The following is a 19,592-nucleotide window of genomic DNA, read 5'->3' on the forward strand; positions in this document are numbered from 1 at the left end:
GAGAGGTATCTCGGGGCCCACTCGGTAATACAACATCACACACAAGCCTTGCAAGCAATGTGACTTAGTGTAAGTTGCGGGATCTTGTATTACGGAACGAGTAAAGAGACTTGCCGGTAAACGAGATTGAAATAGGTATGCGGATACTGACGATCGAATCTCGGGCAAGTAACATACCGAAGGACAAAGGGAATGACATACGGGATTATATGAATCCTTGGCACTGAGGTTCAAACGATAAGATCTTCGTAGAATATGTAGGATCCAATATGGGCATCCAGGTCCCGCTATTGGATATTGACCGAGGAGTCTCTCGGGTCATGTCTACATAGTTCTCGAACCCGCAGGGTCTGCACACTTAAGGTTCGACGTTGTTTTATGCGTATTTGAGTTATATGGTTGGTTACCGAATGTTGTTCGGAGTCCCGGATGAGATCACGGACATCACGAGGGTTTCCGGAATGGTCCGGAAACGAAGATTGATATATAGGATGGCCTCATTTGGTTACCGGAAGGTTTTCGTGCATTACCGGAAAAGTTTCGGGCTCATCGATAGTGTACCGGGAGTGCCGGGAGGGGTGCCGGGGACCATCGGGAGGGGTGTCACGCCCCAAGGGGTCTCATGGGCTATGGGAAGAGACAAACCAGCCCCTAGTGGGCTGGAATAAGTTCCCACTAAGGCCCATAAGGTTTGAGAAGGAAAAAACACAAGGTGGAAAGAGTTTCCAAGTGGGAAGGTGGAATCCTACTCCAAGTAGGATTGGAGTAGGACTCCTCCACCTCCAATTTCGGCCAAACCTTTAGGTTTTGAGGCTGCCTCCTCCCCTCCCTCCCACCTATATATACGGAGGTTTTAGGGCTGATTTGAGACGACTTTCTCACGGCTGCCCGACCACATACCTCCATAGTTTTTCCTCTAGATCGCGTTTCTGCGGAGCTCGGGCGGAGCCCTGCTGAGACAAGATCATCACCAACCTCCGGAGCGCCGTCACGCTGCCGGAGAAGTCTTCTACCTCCCCGTCTCTCTTGCTGGATCAAGAAGGCCGAGATCATCGTCGAGCTGTACGTGTGCTGAACGCGGAGGTGCCGTCCGTTCGGTACTAGATCGTGGGACTGATCGCGGGATTGTTCGCGGGGCGGATCGAGGGACGTGAGGACGTTCCACTACATCAACCGCGTTCTCTAACGCTTCTGCTGTACGATCTACAAGGGTACGTAGATCACTCATCCCCTCTCGTAGATGGACATCACCATGATAGGTCTTCGTGCGCGTAGGAAATTTTTTGTTTCCCATGCGACGTTCCCCAACAGTGGCATCATGAGCTAGGTTCATGCGTAGATGTCTTCTCGAGTAGAACACAAATGTTTTTGTGGGCGGTGATGTGCGTTTTGCTGCCCTCCTTAGTCTTTTCTTGATTCCGCGGTATTGTTGGATTGAAGCGGCTTGGACCTACATTACTCGTACGCTTACGAGAGACTGGTTTCATCGTTACGAGCAACCCCCTTTTCTCAAAGATGACTGGCAAGTGACTGTTTCTCCAACTTTAGTTGAATCAGATTTGACCGAGGAGGTCCTTGGATGAGGGTAAATAGCAACTCATATATCTCCGTTGTGGTGTTTGCGTAAGTAAGATGCGATCCTACTAGATACCCTCGGTCACCACGTAAAACATGCAACAACAAAATTAGAGGACGTCTAACTTGTTTTTGCAGGGTATGATTGTGATGTGATATGGCCAACGATGTGATGTGATATATTGGATGTATGAGATGATCATGTTGTAATAGAAATATCGACTTGCACGTCGATGGTACGGCAACCGGCAGGAGCCATAGGGTTGTCTTTATACTAACGTTTGTGCTTGCAGATGCGTTTACTATTTTGCTAGGATGTAGCTTTAGTAGTAATAGCATAAGTAGCACGACAACCCCGACGGCAACACGTTGATGGATGATCATGGTGTGGCGCCGGTGACAAGAAGATCGTGCCGGTGCTTTGGTGATGGAGATCAAGAAGCACGTGATGATGGCCATATCATGTCACTTATGAATTGCATGTGATGTTAATCCTTTTATGCACCTTATTTTGCTTAGAACGACGGTAGCATTATGAGGTGATCTCTCACTAAAATTTCAAGACGAAATTGTGTTCTCCCCAACTGTGCACCGTTGCGACAGTTCTTCGTTTCGAGACACCACGTGATGATCGGGTGTGATAGACTCAACGTTCACATACAACGGGTGCAAAACAGTTGCACACGCAGAACACTCGGGTTAAGCTTGACGAGCCTAGCATGTGCAGACATGGCCTCGGAACACATGAGACCGAAAGGTCGAGCATGAATCGTATAGTTGATATGATTAGCATAGGGATGCTTACCACTGAAACTATTCTCGACTCACGTGAGGATCGGACTTGAGATAGTGGATTTGGATCATGTACCACTCAAATGACTAGAGAGATGTACTTTTTGAGTGGGAGTTCTTAAGTAATATGATTAATTGAACTAATTGTCATGAACATAGTCTAATGGTCTTTGCGAATTACGATGTAGCTTGCGCTATAGCTCTATTGTTTTTATATGTTCCTAGAGAAAATTTAGTTGAAAATTGATAGTAGCAAACTTTGCAGACTGAGTCTGTAAAACCGAGGATTGTCCTCGTCGCTGCACAGAAGGCTTATGTCCTTAATGCACCACCCGGTGTGCTGCACCTCGAGCATCGTCTGTGGATGCTGTGAACATCCGACATACACGTTTCTGATGACTACACGATAGTTCAGTGCAAAGTACTTAATGGCTTAGAAGCAAGGCACCGAAAACGTTTTAAAACGTCACGGAACATAAGTGATGTTCTAAAGAGATGAAATTGTGATTTCATGCTTGTGCCCTTGTTAAGAGGTACGAGACCTCCAACAAGATTCTTTGACCACAAAGTAAAGGAGAAAAGCTCAATCGTTGAGCATGTGCTCAGATTGTCTGAGTACGACAATCACTTGAATCAAGTGGGAGCTAATCTTCCAGATGAGATAGTGATGGTTCTCCAAAAGTCACTGCCACCAAGCTTTGAGAGCTTCGTGATGAACTATAACATATCAAGGATAGATACAATGATCCTTGAGCGATTCGCGACGTTTGACACTGCGAAAGTAGAAATCAAGAAGGAGCATCAATAGTTGATGGTTTGGAAAACCACTAAGTTTCAAGAAAGGCGAGGGCTAGAAGGGATACTTCGTGAAACGGCAAAACAGTTGCTGCGCTAATGAAGAGACCCAAGATTAAACCCAAACCCGAGACTAAGTGCTTCTGTAATAAGGGGAACAGTCACTGAGGCGGAGCAACTCTAGATACTTGGTAGATAAGAAGGCTGGCAAAAGTCGAGAGAAGTATATTTGATATACATAATGTTGATGTGTACTTTACTAGTACTCCTAGTAGCAGAAGGGTATTGGATACCGGTTCGGTTGCTAAGTGATTAGTAACGCGAAATGAAAGCTACGACATAAACGGAGACTAGCTAAAGGCGAGGTGACGATACGTGTTGGAAGTGTTTCCAAGGTTGATATGATCAAACGTCGCACGCTCCCTCTACCATCGGGATTGGTGTTGAACCTAAATAATTGTTATTTGGTGCTTGCGTTAGGCATGAACATGATTGGATCGTGTTTATTGCAATACGATTATTCATTCAAAGAGAATAATGGTTACTCTATTTGCTTGAATAATCACCTTCAATGGTTTATTGAATCTCGATTGTAGTGTTACACATTGGTGCCAAAAGATACGAGTTAATGATGATAGTACCACTTACTTGTGGCACTGCCGCTTGAGTCATGTTAGTATAAATTGCATGAAGAGGGTCCATGCTGATGGATCTTTACTCACCTGATTGCGAATCACTAGTGACATGCAAATCATACCACATGAGCAAGGCCTTGTTTTCATTGAGATGAAACAAGATAGTAACTTGTTGGAAGTGATACATTTTGATGTATGCAGTCCAATGAGTGCTAAGGCACGCAGTGGATATCATTATGTTCTTACTTCACTGACGACTTGAGTAGATACAGGAGTATTTACTTAATGAATCACAAGTCTGAAATACTGAAAAGTTCAATTCCGTTTCAGAGTGAAGTTCGTCGTAACAAGAGGATGAACTCTCTACGATATGATCATAGAAATGAATATCTGAGTTACGAGTTTTTGGTACACAGTTAAGACAATGTGGAAATTGTTTCACAGTTCATGCCACCTGGAACATCATAGTGTGATGATGTGTCTGAACGTCATAGCCACGCACTATTTAGTATGGTGCATGATGTGATGTCTCTTATCGAATTACCACTATCGTTTATGGGTTATGCATTAGAGACAACCGCATTCACTTTAAATAGGGCACCGCGTATTTCCGTTGAGATGACACAGTATAGACTGAGGTTTAGAGAAATCTAAACTGTCGTTTCTTGAAAGTTTGGGGCTTCGACACTTATGTGAAAAAGTTTCAGTCTGATAAGCTCGAACCCAAAGCGGATAAATGCATCTTCATAGGATATCCAAAACAGTTGGGTACATCTCCTATCTCAGATCCGAAAGCAAAGTGTTTGTTTCTAGAAACGGATCCTTTCTCGAGGAAAGGTTTCTCTCGAAAGAATTGAGTGGGAGGGTAGTAGAAATTGATGAGGTTATTGAACCATCACTTCAACCAGTGTGTAGCAGGGCATAGGAAGTTGTTCCTGTGGCGCCTACACCAATTGAAGTGGAAGCTGATGATGGTGATCATTGAGCTTCGAATCAAGTTACTACAAACCTCGTAGGTCGACAAGGTCGCGTACTGCTGCAGAGTAGTACGGTAACCCTGTTTTGGAGGTCATGTTGTTGAGCAACAGTGAACCTACGAGTTATGGAGAAAGCGATGGTGGGCCCAGATTCCGACATATGGCTGGAAGCCATGAAATCCGAGAGAGGATCCATGTATGAAAACAAAGTGTAGACTTTGAAATAACTACTTGATGGTCATAAGACTATTGAGTAAAGATGGATCTTTAAAAGAAGACAGACGATGATGGTGATAAGTCACTATTAAGAAAAGCTCGACTTGTCGCAAAGATGTTTTCGACAAGATCAAACAGTTGACTATGATGAGACTTTCTCACTCGTAGCGATGCTAAAGGTCTGTTAGAATTATGTTAGTTGTTGATGCATTATTTATGAAATATTGCACGTAGGATGTCAAAACATTGTTTTCTCGACGGTTTCCTTGAGCAAACATTGTATGTGATACAACGAGAAGGTTTTGTCGATCCTAAAGATACTAGCAAGTATGCAAGCTCCAGTGATCCTTCAGTGGACTGGTGCAAGCGTCTCGGAGTTGGAATATACACTTTGATGAGATGATCAAAGATTTTGGGTGTGTACAAGGTTTATGAGAAACTTGTATTTCCAAAGAAGTGAGTGGGAGCACTATAGAATTTCTGATAGGTATATGTGGTTGACATATTGTGGATCAGAAGTAATGTAGAATTTCTGTAAGGCATACAAGGTTGTTTGAAAGAAGTTTTCAAAGGAGTACCTGGATTACGCTACTTGAACGTTGAGCATCAAAGGTCTATGGAGATAGATCGAAAACGCTTAATAGAAGTTTCAACAAGATGCATGCCTTGACAAGTTTTCGAAAGAGTTCAAAATAGATCAGCAAAGAAGGAGTTCTTGGTTGCGTTGTGAGGTGTGAATTTGAGTAAGACTCAAAACCCGACCACGGTAGAATAAAGAGAATAGACGAAGGTCGTCTTCTATGCCTTAGCCGTAGAATCTAAAGTATGCCATGCTGTGTACCGCACCTGATGTGTGCCTTGACTCAAAGTCTGTTGAGGGTACACAGAGTGATCCATGATTGAATCACTAGCAGCGGTCAAAATTTATCCTTAGTAACTAATGGACTAAGGAATTTTTCTCGATTATGGAGGTGGTTAAAGAGTTCGTCGTAAAGGGTTACGTTGATGCAAGCTTTGACACTAATCCGAATAACTATGAGTAGTGAAACGGATTCGTATAGTAGAGTAGATATTTGGAGCATTTCCGAATAGCACGTAGTAGCAGCATCTATAAGATGACATAAAAATTTGTAAAGAACACACGGATCTGGAAGTTTCAGAACCGTTGACTGAAAACTCTCTCACGAGCAAGACGTGATCAGACCCCAGAACTATATGGGTGTTGGATTCGTTGGAATCACATGGTGATGTGAACTAGATTATTGACTCTAGTGCAAGTGGGAGACTGTTGGAAATATGCCCTAGAGGCAATAATAAATTAGTTATTATTATATTTCTTAGTTCATGATAATCGTTTATTATCCATGCTATAATTGTATTGATTGGAAACACAATACTTGTGTGGATACATAGACAAAACACTGTCCCTAGTAAGCCTCTAGTTGACTAGCTCGTTGATCAAAGATGGTCAAGGTTTCCTGGCCATAGGCAAGTGTTGTCACTTGATAACGGGATCACATCATTAGGAGAATCATGTGATGGACTAGACCCAAACTAATAGACGTAGCATGTTGATCGTGTCATTTTGTTGCTACTGTTTTCTGCGTGTCAAGTATTTGTTCCTATGACCATGAGATCATATAACTCACGGACACCGGAGGAATGCTTTGTGTGTATCAAACGTTGCAACGTAACTGGGTGACTATAAAGATGCTCTACAGGTATCTCCGAAGGTGTTCGTTGAGTTAGTATGGATCGAGACTGGGATTTGTCACTCCGTGTGACGGAGAGGTATCTCGGGGCCCACTCGGTAATACAACATCACACACAAGCCTTGCAAGCAATGTGACTTAGTGTAAGTTGCGGGATCTTGTATTACGGAACGAGTAAAGAGACTTGCCGGTAAACGAGATTGAAATAGGTATGCGGATACTGACGATCGAATCTCGGGCAAGTAACATACCGAAGGACAAAGGGAATGACATACGGGATTATATGAATCCTTGGCACTGAGGTTCAAACGATAAGATCTTCGTAGAATATGTAGGATCCAATATGGGCATCCAGGTCCCGCTATTGGATATTGACCGAGGAGTCTCTCGGGTCATGTCTACATAGTTCTCGAACCCGCAGGGTCTGCACACTTAAGGTTCGACGTTGTTTTATGCGTATTTGAGTTATATGGTTGGTTACCGAATGTTGTTCGGAGTCCCGGATGAGATCACGGACGTCACGAGGGTTTCCGGAATGGTCCGAAAACGAAGATTGATATATAGGATGACCTCATTTGGTTACCGGAAGGTTTTCGTGCATTACCGGAAAAGTTTCGGGCTCATCGGTAGTGTACCGGGAGTGCCGGGAGGGGTGCCGGGGACCATCGGGAGGGGTGTCACGCCCCAAGGGGTCTCATGGGCTATGGGAAGAGACAAACCAGCCCCTAGTGGGCTGGAATAAGTTCCCACTAAGGCCCATAAGGTTTGAGAAGGAAAAAACACAAGGTGGAAAGAGTTTCCAAGTGGGAAGGTGGAATCCTACTCCAAGTAGGATTGGAGTAGGACTCCTCCACCTCCAGTTTCGGCCAAACCTTTAGGTTTTGAGGCTGCCTCCTCCCCTCCCTCCCACCTATATATACGGAGGTTTTAGGGCTGATTTGAGATGACTTTCTCACGGCTGCCCGACCACATACCTCCATAGTTTTTCCTCTAGATCGCGTTTCTGCGGAGCTCGGGCGGAGCCCTGCTGAGACAAGATCATCACCAACCTCCGGAGCGCCGTCACGCTGCCGGAGAACTCTTCTACCTCTCCGTCTCTCTTGCTGGATCAAGAAGGCCGAGATCATCGTCGAGCTGTACGTGTGCTGAACGCGGAGGTGCCGTCCGTTCGGTACTAGATCGTGGGACTGATCGCGGGATTGTTCGCGGGGCGGATCGAGGGACGTGAGGACGTTCCACTACATCAACCGCGTTCTCTAACGCTTCTGTTGTACGATCTACAAGGGTACGTAGATCACTCATCCCCTCTCGTAGATGGACATCACCATGATAGGTCTTCGTGCGCGTAGGAAATTTTTTGTTTCCCATGCGACGTTCCCCAACAGAGAATTGGGGCATTACTCCTTCTATCCCCGAGATTACCCCACCGACACTGATGACGAGCCAGAGCCAGATTAGACAGATGACACTTATGCTCCTCCATCTGCGACCGTTCCGTCATGGCTGCTATTTCTCCAACATATCTATAAATTTTTATTGTTCCATCCTATTATATTATCTATTTTGGATGTTTTATATGCATTAATATGTTGTTTTATATTATTTTTGGGACTAAGCTATTAATCTAGAGCCTAGTGCCAGTTTCTGTTTTTCCTTGTTTTGGGGTTTTGCGGATAAGGAATATTAAAAGGAGTCCAAATGGAATAAAATATCTAGAATGATTTTTTCTGGAACGAAATAGACCTGCCACACTTGGAGTAGGGGGCAAGACACCTGCCGGGAGGCACAAACCTTGCAAGGCGCGGCTAGGGGGTGGGCCGCGCCCCCCTATCTTGTAGACCCCCTGCAGGTCTCTTAACCCTAATTCTTGTCCTATAAATTCACAAATATTCCATCATTATTAGAACGACACCAAGAAATACTTTTCCGCCGCCGGAAGCCTTTGTTTTCAAGAGATCCAATCTGGGAACCTTTTCCGGTAATCTGCCGGAGGGGGATTCGATCATGGAGGGCTTCTACATCAACTCCATTGCCTCTTCGATGATGCGTGAGTATTTACCACAGACCTACGGGTCCATCGCTAGTAGCTAGATGGCTTCTTATCTCTCTTTGTTCTTCAATACCATGTTCTCCATGATCTTCATGGAGATCTACCAGATGTCATACTCTCTTGCGGTGTGTTTGTCGAGATCCGATGAATTGTGAGTTTATATTCAGATTATCTATGAATATTATTTGAGTCTTTCCTGATTTCTTATATGCATGATTTCATATCGTTGCAAGTCTCTTCGAATTATTGGTTTGGTTTGGCCAGCTAGTTTGGTAGTTCTTGCAATGGGAGAAGTGCTTAGTTTTAGGTTCAATCTTGTAGTGTCCTCACCCAGTGACAAAGTAGGGGTTGCGAGGCACATATTGAATTGTTGCCATCAAGGATAAAAATATGGGGTTTCCATCATATTGCTTGAGTTTATCCCTCTACATCATGTCATCTGACTTAATGTGTTACTCCTATCTTCGTGAATTAACACTCTAGATGCACGCAGGAGTCAGTCGATGTGTGGAGTAATCGTAGTAGATGCAGAATCATTTCGGTCTACTTGACACGGACGTGATGCCTATATGCGTAATTATTGCCTTAGATATCTTCTTGATTATTCGCTTTTCTATCAATTGATCGACAGTAATTTGTTCACCCATCGTCTTATTTTCCTTCATGAGAGAAGCCTCTAGTGAAACCTATGCCCCCGGGTCTATTTTTTACATTACATTTTCAGCTCTATAAACCAAAAATACCAAAAAAATACTTCGCTACAATTTATTTACTTTTGTTTTACTTTTATCCTTTTTTATCTATCTCTATCACATCTCATCCTTGCAAATAACCGTGAAGGGATTGACAACCCCTTTGTTGCGTTGGGTGCAAGTGTTTGATTATTTGTGTACGCGCTAATATTGGGGCCTTGCTTGTTCCTCCTACTGGATTGATACATTGGTTCTCAACAAATTGAGGGAAATGCTTATCTACTTTGCTGCATCACCCTTTCCTCTTCAAGGGAAAACCAACGCAAGATCAAGAAGTAGCGAGAAGGATTTCTGCCGCCATTGCCGGGGAGGACACATAGCAAGATCACGCTTACCAATTACCCGTCACAAACTCATCTCTTACATTTAAATTATTTGTATTTTGCCTCTCGTTTTCCTCTCCCCCACTTCACTAATTTGCCTCTTTATTCGCCCTTCTTTTGTTTTCTTTTTGTTTGCTTGCTTGGGTGTTAGATCGCTTAAACTCATGGCTAGCCTTGCTGATATCGCTAGTATTTCCGAGAACAAAGTTCTTAATTTTAAGCAAAGGGGAGAAAACTTAAAAGATGCTTGGTATAGAATTTGCAATGGTCAAAATAGATCTATTCGTAAGCAATCTACTATCTTTCTCCTTCGCAATCTTTATGTGGCTGTCTCTCCTTGGAATAGATATGTTTTAGATACCATTATGGGAGGCAACTTCTTAGGCAACGATACCTTTGATTCTTATAATGCTATGACAAATTTGGTAGGTTCACCCCCACTCATGTTTAATGAAACAATCTTCACTTCGGAACATGTGATGCGAAGGCTTGATATTATTGAAAATAAAGTTGCTACCATAGAGCTCATCAGAAACCTGGAAAAATATATTCATATTCATATTACTCAATTTGGATCCAAGGTAGGTGTTACTTTGAAAAACCTTAGGTAAAAGGAACCCATAGTGAATGAAAAACTAGATCATGATTCTTCTAGAATTGGAAAGCTAGAGGACATTATTACCAACTTGGGTTCTGCTTTGTCTCTATTTAAAGTACTCCAAAGTCTCCTCCTCCTAAAACTGCCAAGTTTGTTTATGTTCCAAAAAGAAAGGAGAATCCTCTAAGAAAGGGGATGGATATCTTAAGATGATAAGTGTTCACCGTAGCTTCCGTACCATTAGGGAATCCATTACTACAAGTGAGTTTCTAAATTTCCTTCTTATTAGTATGATTATTGAGAAAATTAAAGAATCTCCTAGGGTTTACAAATGTGCTATTGATGAGTTGAATACTAAATATGACAATACCTAGATCTATTGCGTTATGCCTAGCTAGGGGCGTTAAACAATATCGCTTGTTGGGAGGCAACCCAATTTTATTTTTTATTTTTTCGTTTTTTGCTTCTATTTTTTAGTGCTGCACACAATATTACCTCTATAATAAATGGGTTTTCCTGTTTTAATTAGTGTTTGAGCCAAGTAAGACCTTTGGGATGGTCTACGGTGTTTGCAATTTGATTTTGCTGAAAAACAGAAACTTTTTCCCTAAGTCCAGGAATTTTGTAAATTCACTGGAACATTCTTTTGATCTGAATTTTCTACAATATATTGATATACAAATTTACCAAATCGTCTAATTTTGAAGAATTTTTGGAGTTAAAGAAGTATTCGAAGTAATTAGATTGCTACAGACTGTTCTGTTTTTGACAGATTCTGTTTTCTTTGTGTTGTTTGCTTATTTTGATGAATCTATGGGTTGTATCAGGGGGTATGGACCATGGATAAGTTGGAATACAGTAAATATTACATCAATATAAATAAAGAATGAATTCACAACAGTACCTAAAGTGGTGATTTATTTTTCTTATACTAACGGATCTCAAGAGTTTTCTGTTGACTTTTGTGTTGTGAAGTTTTCAAGTTTTGGGTAAAGATTTGATGGACTACGGAATAAGGAGTGGCAAGAGCCTAAGGTTGGGGATGCCGAAGGCACCCCAAGACATATTCAAGGATACCAAAGAGCCTAAGCTGGGGGATGCCCCAGAAGGCATCCCCTCTTTCATCTTCAATCCATCGATAAATTTACTTGAGACTATCTTTTTATTCACCACATGATATGTGTTTTTCTTGGTGCGCCTTGTATGATATGAGTATTTAATTTTCAGTTTGCCACAATCATCTTGCTGCACACATCTTTTGAGAGATACTCGTTGAATCATGAATTTATAAGAATACTCTATATGCTTCACTTATATCTTTTGAGCTAGGAAATGTTGCTCTATGTGCTTCACTTATATCTTTTAGAGCATGGTGATGTTTTATTTTGTAGAACTTATTGAGCTCTCGTACCTCACTTGTATTATTTTGAGAGTCTCAAAACAGTGTGGTAATTGGTTTAGGTTATGAATTTAGTCCTAATATAATGAGTATCCAAGGGGGATGTAATAAAAACTTTCATATTAAGTGCATTGAATATAATGAGAAGTTTGATTCCTTGCATATAGTTTTGAGATATGAATATGGTAATATGAGAGTCATGCTAGTATGTAATTGTGAATTGGAAGAAATACTTGTGTTAAAGTTTGTGATTCCCGTAGCATGCACGTATGGTGAACCGTTATGTGATGAAGACGGAGCATGATTTGTTTAATGATTGTCAATCTTTGTGTGAGAGTCGGGATCGCGCGATGGTTAATTCCTACCAACCCTTCCCCTAGGAGCATGTGTCTAATACTTTGCTTCGACAACTAATATAATTCTGCAATAAGTATGTGAGTTCTTTATGACTAATGTTGAGTCCATGGATTATACGCACTGTCACGCTTCCACCATTGCTAGCCTTTCTAGTACTGCGCAACTTTCGCCGGTGCATTAAACCCACCTTCATCAAAACAGCCACCATATATTCCTCAAAACAGCCACCATACCTAACTACTATGGCATTTCCATAGCCATTCCGAGATATATTGCCATGCAACACCACCGTTCTTTATGACACGCACCATCATTGTCATATTGCCTTGCATGATCATAAGATAGCTAGCATGATGTTTTCATTTATGTCATTTCTATGCTAGCTCATTGCACATCCCAATACATCGCCTGATGCATGCATATAGAGTCATATTTTGTTCTAGGAATCGAGTTGTAATTTTTGAGTTGTAAGAAAATAAAAATGTGACTATTTGTGTTATTATAGCATTGTCTCATGTGAGAGAAAAGGATAATTGAGAGCTATGATTCCCTCACAAGTTGGGACGAGCATCCGGACTTTACCAAAAATAAAAGAGTCCAACGAAGCCCATAGAAAATAAAAGAGGCCAAAGATGCCCACACAAAAAATGAGAAAAAAGAGAGAAGGGACAATGCTACTATCTTTTCCCACACGTGTGCTTCAAAGTAGCACCATGATCTTCATGAGAGAGAGTCTCCTGCTTTGTCACTTTCATATACTAGTGGGAAATTTTCGTTATAGAACTTGGCTTGTACATTCCAATGATGGGCTTCCTCAAGTTTTCCTAGGTCTTCATGAGCAAGCAAGTTGGATGCACACCCACTTAGTATCTTTTTGAGCTTTTATACACTTATAGCTCTAGTGCATTCGTTGCATGGCGATCCCTACTCACTCACTTTAATATTTATTGATGGGCATCTCCATATCCCATTGATATGCCTAGTTGATGTGAGACTATCTTCTCCTCTTTTTCCGTTGCAACCTCCACCATATTATATTCCACCTATGGTGCTATATCCAATGCTCACGCTCATGTATTCCGTGAGAGTTGAAAAGGTTTGAGAACGTAAAAAGTGTGAAAGAATTGCTTGTCTTTCATCGGGGTTTTGCATGATTTGAATACTTTGTGTGGTGAAAATGGATCATAGCCAGACTATATGATTTTGTAGGGATAACTTTCTAAGGCCATGTTATTTCGAAAAGACACATTTGCCTTGTTGGTATGCTTGAAGTATTATTGTTTTTATGTCAATATTAGACTTTTGTTTTGAATATTATGGATCTGAACATTCATTCCACAATAAATAATATTACATGGATAAATATGTTAGGTAGCATTCCACATCAAAAATTCTGTTTTTATGATTCACCTACTCGAGGACGAGCAGGAATTAAGCTTGGGGATGTTGATACGTCTCCAACTTATCTATAATTTTTTATTGTTCCATGCTATTATATTATTTGATTTGGATGTTTTCTATGCATTAATATGTTGTTTTATATTATTTTTGGGACTAACCTATTAACCTAGAGCCTAGTGCCAGTTTCTGTTTTTTCCATGTTTTGGGGTTTTGCAGATAAGGAATATTAAACGGAGTCCAAATAGAACAAAATCTCCGGAATGATTTTTTCTCGAATGAAAGAGACCTGCTAGACTTGGAGTAGGGGGCAAGACACCTACTGGGAGGCCACAAGCCTATAGGGCACGACTAGGGGGTAGGTCGTGTCCCTTGGCTTGTGGGCCCCTGCAGGTCTCCTAAACCTAATTCTTGTCCTATAAATTCCCAAATATTCCATCAATATCAGAATGGCACCAAGAAATACTTTTCCGCCGCCGGATGTCTCTATTCGATCATGGAGGGCTTCTGCATCAACTCCATTGCCTCTCCGATGATGCGTGAATAGTTTACCACACACCTACGGGTCCATAACTAGTAGCTAGATGGCTTCTTCTCTCTCTTTGTTCTTCAATACCATGTTCTCCATGATCTTCATGGAGATCTATCCAATGTAATACTCTTTTCTGATGTGTTTTTGGAGATCCAACAAATTGTGAGTTTATGTTCCTATTATCTATGAATATAACTTGAGTATTTCCTTATTTCTTATATGCATGATTTCATATCTTTGCAAGTATCTTCGAATTATTGGTTTGGTTTGGCCAACTAAATTGTTAGTTCTTGCAATGGGAGAAGTGCTTAGTTTTGGGTTCAATCTTGCAGTGTCCTCACATAATGACACAATAAGGGTAGCGAGGAACGTATGGCATTGTTGCCATCAAGGATAAAAAGATGGCGTGTTCATCATATTGCTTGAGTTTATCCATGTACATCATGTCATCTTACTTAATATGTTACTCTGTTCTTCATGAACTTACAACTCTAGAAGCCGTCAGGAGTCGGTCAATGTGTGGAGTAATAGTAGTAGATGCATAATCATTTCGGTCTACTTGACACGGACGTGGTGCCTATATGCATAATCATTGCCTTATATATCTTCATCATTATTCTCTTTTCTATCAATTGCTTGAGAGTAATTTGTTCACCCACCGTATTATTTTCCTTCATGAGAGAAGCCTCTAGTGAAACCTATGGCCGTTGGGTCTATTTTCCACATTACATTTTCAGATATATAAACCAAAAATACCAAAAAAATACTTTGCAACAATTTATTTACTTTTGTTTTACTTTTAGCCTTTTATATATATGTCTATCATATCTCATCCTTGCAAATAACCTTGAAGGGATTGATAACCCCTTTGTTGCGTTGCGTACAAGTGTTTGATTATTTGTGTAGGTGCTAATATTGGGGCCTTGCTTGTTCCTCCTACTAGATTGATACCTTGGTTCTCAACAAACTAAGGGAAATACTTATCTACTTTGTTGCATTACTCTTTACTCTTCAAGGGAAAACCAACGTAAGCTAAAGAAGTTGCATGGGCCGCCAACCTCAAAGAAAAGATGAAGAACCTTCGTTGCTTCTAGATCAAGGGGCACCATAAGGCGAATGCAGAGTCCAAGAAGGCTCCAGCCATGACAAGATGATCACGAGGAAGATTAGTGTGGAGGTTCAGAGCGGGTCTGAGGACCAGTTGACTAACAAGGAGGAGTGGATCGAGAAGACCTAGTTGTGGCCTGAGTGAGAGGAGGATGTGTGTGCTGCTACAGATTAGCGGGATTATGATGATCCTGAGGATTGATCGCTATCTTGAGCCTACCATCACTTTGACTCACTTTAGACCTCGGTGCTCCTTTTGATGTCTTGATGCAAAAGGGGGAGGGAGTGTTTAGTGATTTGCTAGATTTGCCGAGTCACGACTATTTTATTTTTTCTGTCCATTTTATCTCTCGTGAACTCGTTTATTTGCTTGCTTTCCTTTATGTTGTCCAGTCTTGTGATTACTAAAGTGTAGTGTAAGACATATGATATCTCTCCTACTCTGTTATGCCTATGTTAGTTACTATGTGATATTATATTTCCTATGCTTGCTTACTTTCTTATAACTCATATCCTCTATGTGCTTGTATATGGTCGTGTCTATAAACTATAGGGGGAGTGTTGATCCTAGTGTGTGCTCTTTGCATTCCAAAAGCATATTCAAATAGAAACCACATCTATGGGGAGCCTATCCACATTTTCTACATGTTGGGTTTGCCTAAGTCTTACTGCTTATCTTAAATTGGCAAATCCCATGTTGTCATCAACCCACCAAAAAGGGGCAGATTTTAAGAGCATAATTTTCCCCAAGTAATTTTGGTGGTTGATGACAATGCCTTTGCGGACTAATCGTGTGCATTGAGCTTCCGGAGATTATCAGGTGGCAGTAGATGATTATTCATCCCCTCAGTTGTTAAAAGAGAAGATGACATTTTTCTATCTATTTAGTGTTGGTAGACTTGAGTCATAGGAAAATTCGTACTATCAAGAGGGGATCCGCATTTGCAAAGGTTGGGATGAACTATCACGTACACATTTGAAACCCCTTCCTTTTCCTGACACGGTGGAGTTTCTTTCTACCCCATAGACCCGTGAGTTGCATATAAGTGGAAGTACCGCTCCAAAGGGCGATAGTACCGCCTCAGCGTTACTGCCGCCCTGTGGTACTAGGATCACTACCACTTATATTTCCTTTGTTCATCTTTTAGGTGCCTTTTACCATAATTAGAAGAAGTACCAGTGGGAGCGGAGTGGTAATACCACTCGGGCAGTACTACCACCCTCAACTTCCGGTCCTACTTTCGCTTATTTTTGTCTTCTGTTGTCTTCGACACTCAAGCAGTTCTTGCGAGGAAGTACCGCTCTGGGTGGTATTGTCGTGCTGCCCTCCTCATTTCTGCTAGTTATTGCTTCCTATAGTGCTAAGTGGAAGTACCGCTGGCGTGAGCGGTAGTATCGCTCCAGTGGAACTACCACCTCCCTGACTAATGTCAATTGCCTATGAAGCCCGATAATTTCGTGCAAGTGGAAGTATCGCTCCCTTGAGCGGTACTACAGCTTATGCATGACTTGTGGGCAGAAAACGGTCAGATTTTCTTCTCCGATATAAGTGGGTCTTCTTCTCCAAGAGACCTCACGTCTTTTTCCCAAAAAGCTCCATTGTTGCTGCTAAGCTTAATTCTTGTCCGGTCTCTCTCCCTAGCCATCGATTCTTGTTGATGCCCTAGGTTTTGGAGGAGAAGTCCTTGATCTACACTTACGCCAAGAGAAATTTAATTCCCCCCACTAATCCCTTGCAGATCTTGTTACTTTTGGGTTTTGAGCACCCTAGACAGAAGCGGTCACCTTGAAGCCATATTCCATTGTGGTGAAGCTTTGTGGTGTTGTTGAGATCCTCCAATTAAGTTGTGTAGATTGCCTCAACCTTGTTTGCAAAGGTTCGGTTGCCGCCTTCAAGTGCACCACTAGTGGAATCATCGCATCTAGCATTGTGTGAGAGAGTGAGGATAATACGGTGGCCTTAGTGGAATCTTGGGGAGCATTGTGCCTCCACACCGCTCTAACAAAGACGTACTTCCCCTCAATTGTAAGGAACTTCGGTAACACATCCTCGTCTTCTCCGGTTCCACTTGTGGTTATCTCTTACCTTTACTTTGAGCAAGCTTACTAGTGTTGTATTATATGCTTTCTTGTTATCTTGTTATTACTAGCATAATATAGGTTGCTCGCCTATTTGCATTACTATACAACCTATTTATTGCTAAACATAATTTATTAAGAAAAGCTTAAAAAGTGGTAGTTTCCTATTCATCCCCCCTCTAGTCAACCATATCGATCCTTTCGCAACCAAATAGCTATCTTTTAAATTTTTGTTTTCCTTACTGTTTCTCAATAAATATGCAATTATGCTACTGGTATGGTTGTGTTTTCATGTTCTAATTAATGTTTGTGCCAAGTAAAGCCTTTAGGATTGTCTTGGATGATAGTTGATTTGATCCTGTTGAAAAACATAAACTTTTGCACCCAGTTATGGAATTTCGAAAATTCACAGAAACATGCTTTTGCTATGAATGTTTGACACATGATTGATATACAAACTTCCGACGTCCTCCTAATTTTTCGGAATTTTTATAGTTACAGAAGTATGGTCAAAGTTTAGATTATTACGGAGATTCGTTGCATTGTGTGATTATTTTTATGAATCTATGGATTGTATCAGGGGGTATAAGCCATGGTAAAGTTGGAATACATTGGATATAATGAAATAATAAAATATGAATGGGTTTCCAACAGTACTTAGAGTGGTGATTTTCTTTATTATACTAACAGATCTCATGAAGGTCTTGTTAAGTTTTGCGTGATTGAAGTTTCCAAGTTTTGGATGAGATCACGATGGATGAAGGAATAAGGAGTGGCAAGAGCCTAAGCTTGGGGATACCCATGGCAACATTCAAGGACTACCAAGCAACTAAACTTGGGCATACCACAAAAGGCATCCCCTCTTTCTTCTAACGACCACCGGTAATTTTACTTGGAGCAATATTTTTATTTGTCACAGATCATGAGTTTTGCTTGGAGCACCTTGTATTATATGAATATTTTATTCTTTTCCTTTTTAGTTTTTCACAATCATCCTTGTTGAACGCACTTGTTTGACAGACCCACACATATATCATGATTTGCTAGAATACTCTATGTGCTTCACTTAAATTTTTTAAGCCACGCACTTGCTCAAGTACTTTACTTATATCTTTTTGAGCATGGAGTGAGCTATATTTTAAAGAAATATGCTCTCATCCTTCACTTATATCAATTTCAGAGTTAGTATAAAATTAAAGAAATGCACTCTCATGCTTCACTTAAATTATTTTGAGAGTTGATATGATAATTTTTGAAGAAATATTTATGCTCCTATGCTTCTCTTAGATCTTTTTGGGAGTTAAAGAATAGTAATGATAATTTCAGGAGATATGAATTTGGTCCCAAAATTCTAGATATTCAAGAGGGATATAATAAAAACTTCCATAGAAATCATTAGATATTGTAAACACGATTCCTTGTAATAGTTTTGCGATATGGAGATAGTAATATGTGAGTCATGCTGGGGAGTAATTATGATTTAGTAAGAATATTGGTGTTAAGGTTTTTGATTCCCTATGCCAGTATGAAAATTAATAGTTATGCAACAAAGTTGCATCCTCCTTGTGGTGCATTATTCAGTGTTAGTTACGTTTAATGCTCGTTTGTGATCGTTTTTGTTTCTTGGTTGGTCGCTTCTCAATCAATTTGCTAGCCTTCATTTGTACTAAGCGAGAATGCTGCTTGTGCATCCAACATACCTACCTATATGTGGTATTTCCATGCTGTTCCAAGTAAATTTGTATGTGTCGCCTCTAATTTTCTAAATTAATTTCCCTTTTGTGTGCGTGTACCGCTCATGAAGCGGAACGGGGTGGCCAATATTTTCCATGCTAGGTATGTTATTCTCAAGATGGGTCTTTATTCACTTATCATTGCCCGAGAGTGTGGCGTGTAATAGGGTGCCCAGTCCCGAAATGAAAAAAATATATTTATGTTGTTCAATAATAAATTCCTTGGGAAGTGTTGGTATGGAGGGCAGCCATGGATACGACTAGCCATGGTTTGTGTGAGAATGGTGCAAAATTTAAAACTTTACTTTATGTTTGGTAACCGCCTATGATTTATCTAGCGTGGAAGATATTAGGAATTCTCGGCCATTTTCATTGACGGGGAAAGCATGCCTCTCAAAACAATTTTATCTCTCAATCTAAGCTATGAGCTTTGGCACCTCTACGAATCTCTGCTTCCCTCTGCGAAGGGCCTATCTATTTGCTTTTATGCAATTTTTATTTTTCTTGAGTCTCCATCTTCTCTTACAAAGCACCAACTAGGGAACACTATCATCATACTTGT

Source organism: Hordeum vulgare, chromosome 7H (assembly GCF_904849725.1).
Source record: "Hordeum vulgare subsp. vulgare chromosome 7H, MorexV3_pseudomolecules_assembly, whole genome shotgun sequence".
In the NCBI taxonomy this organism is placed as follows: Eukaryota; Viridiplantae; Streptophyta; class Magnoliopsida; order Poales; family Poaceae; genus Hordeum; species Hordeum vulgare.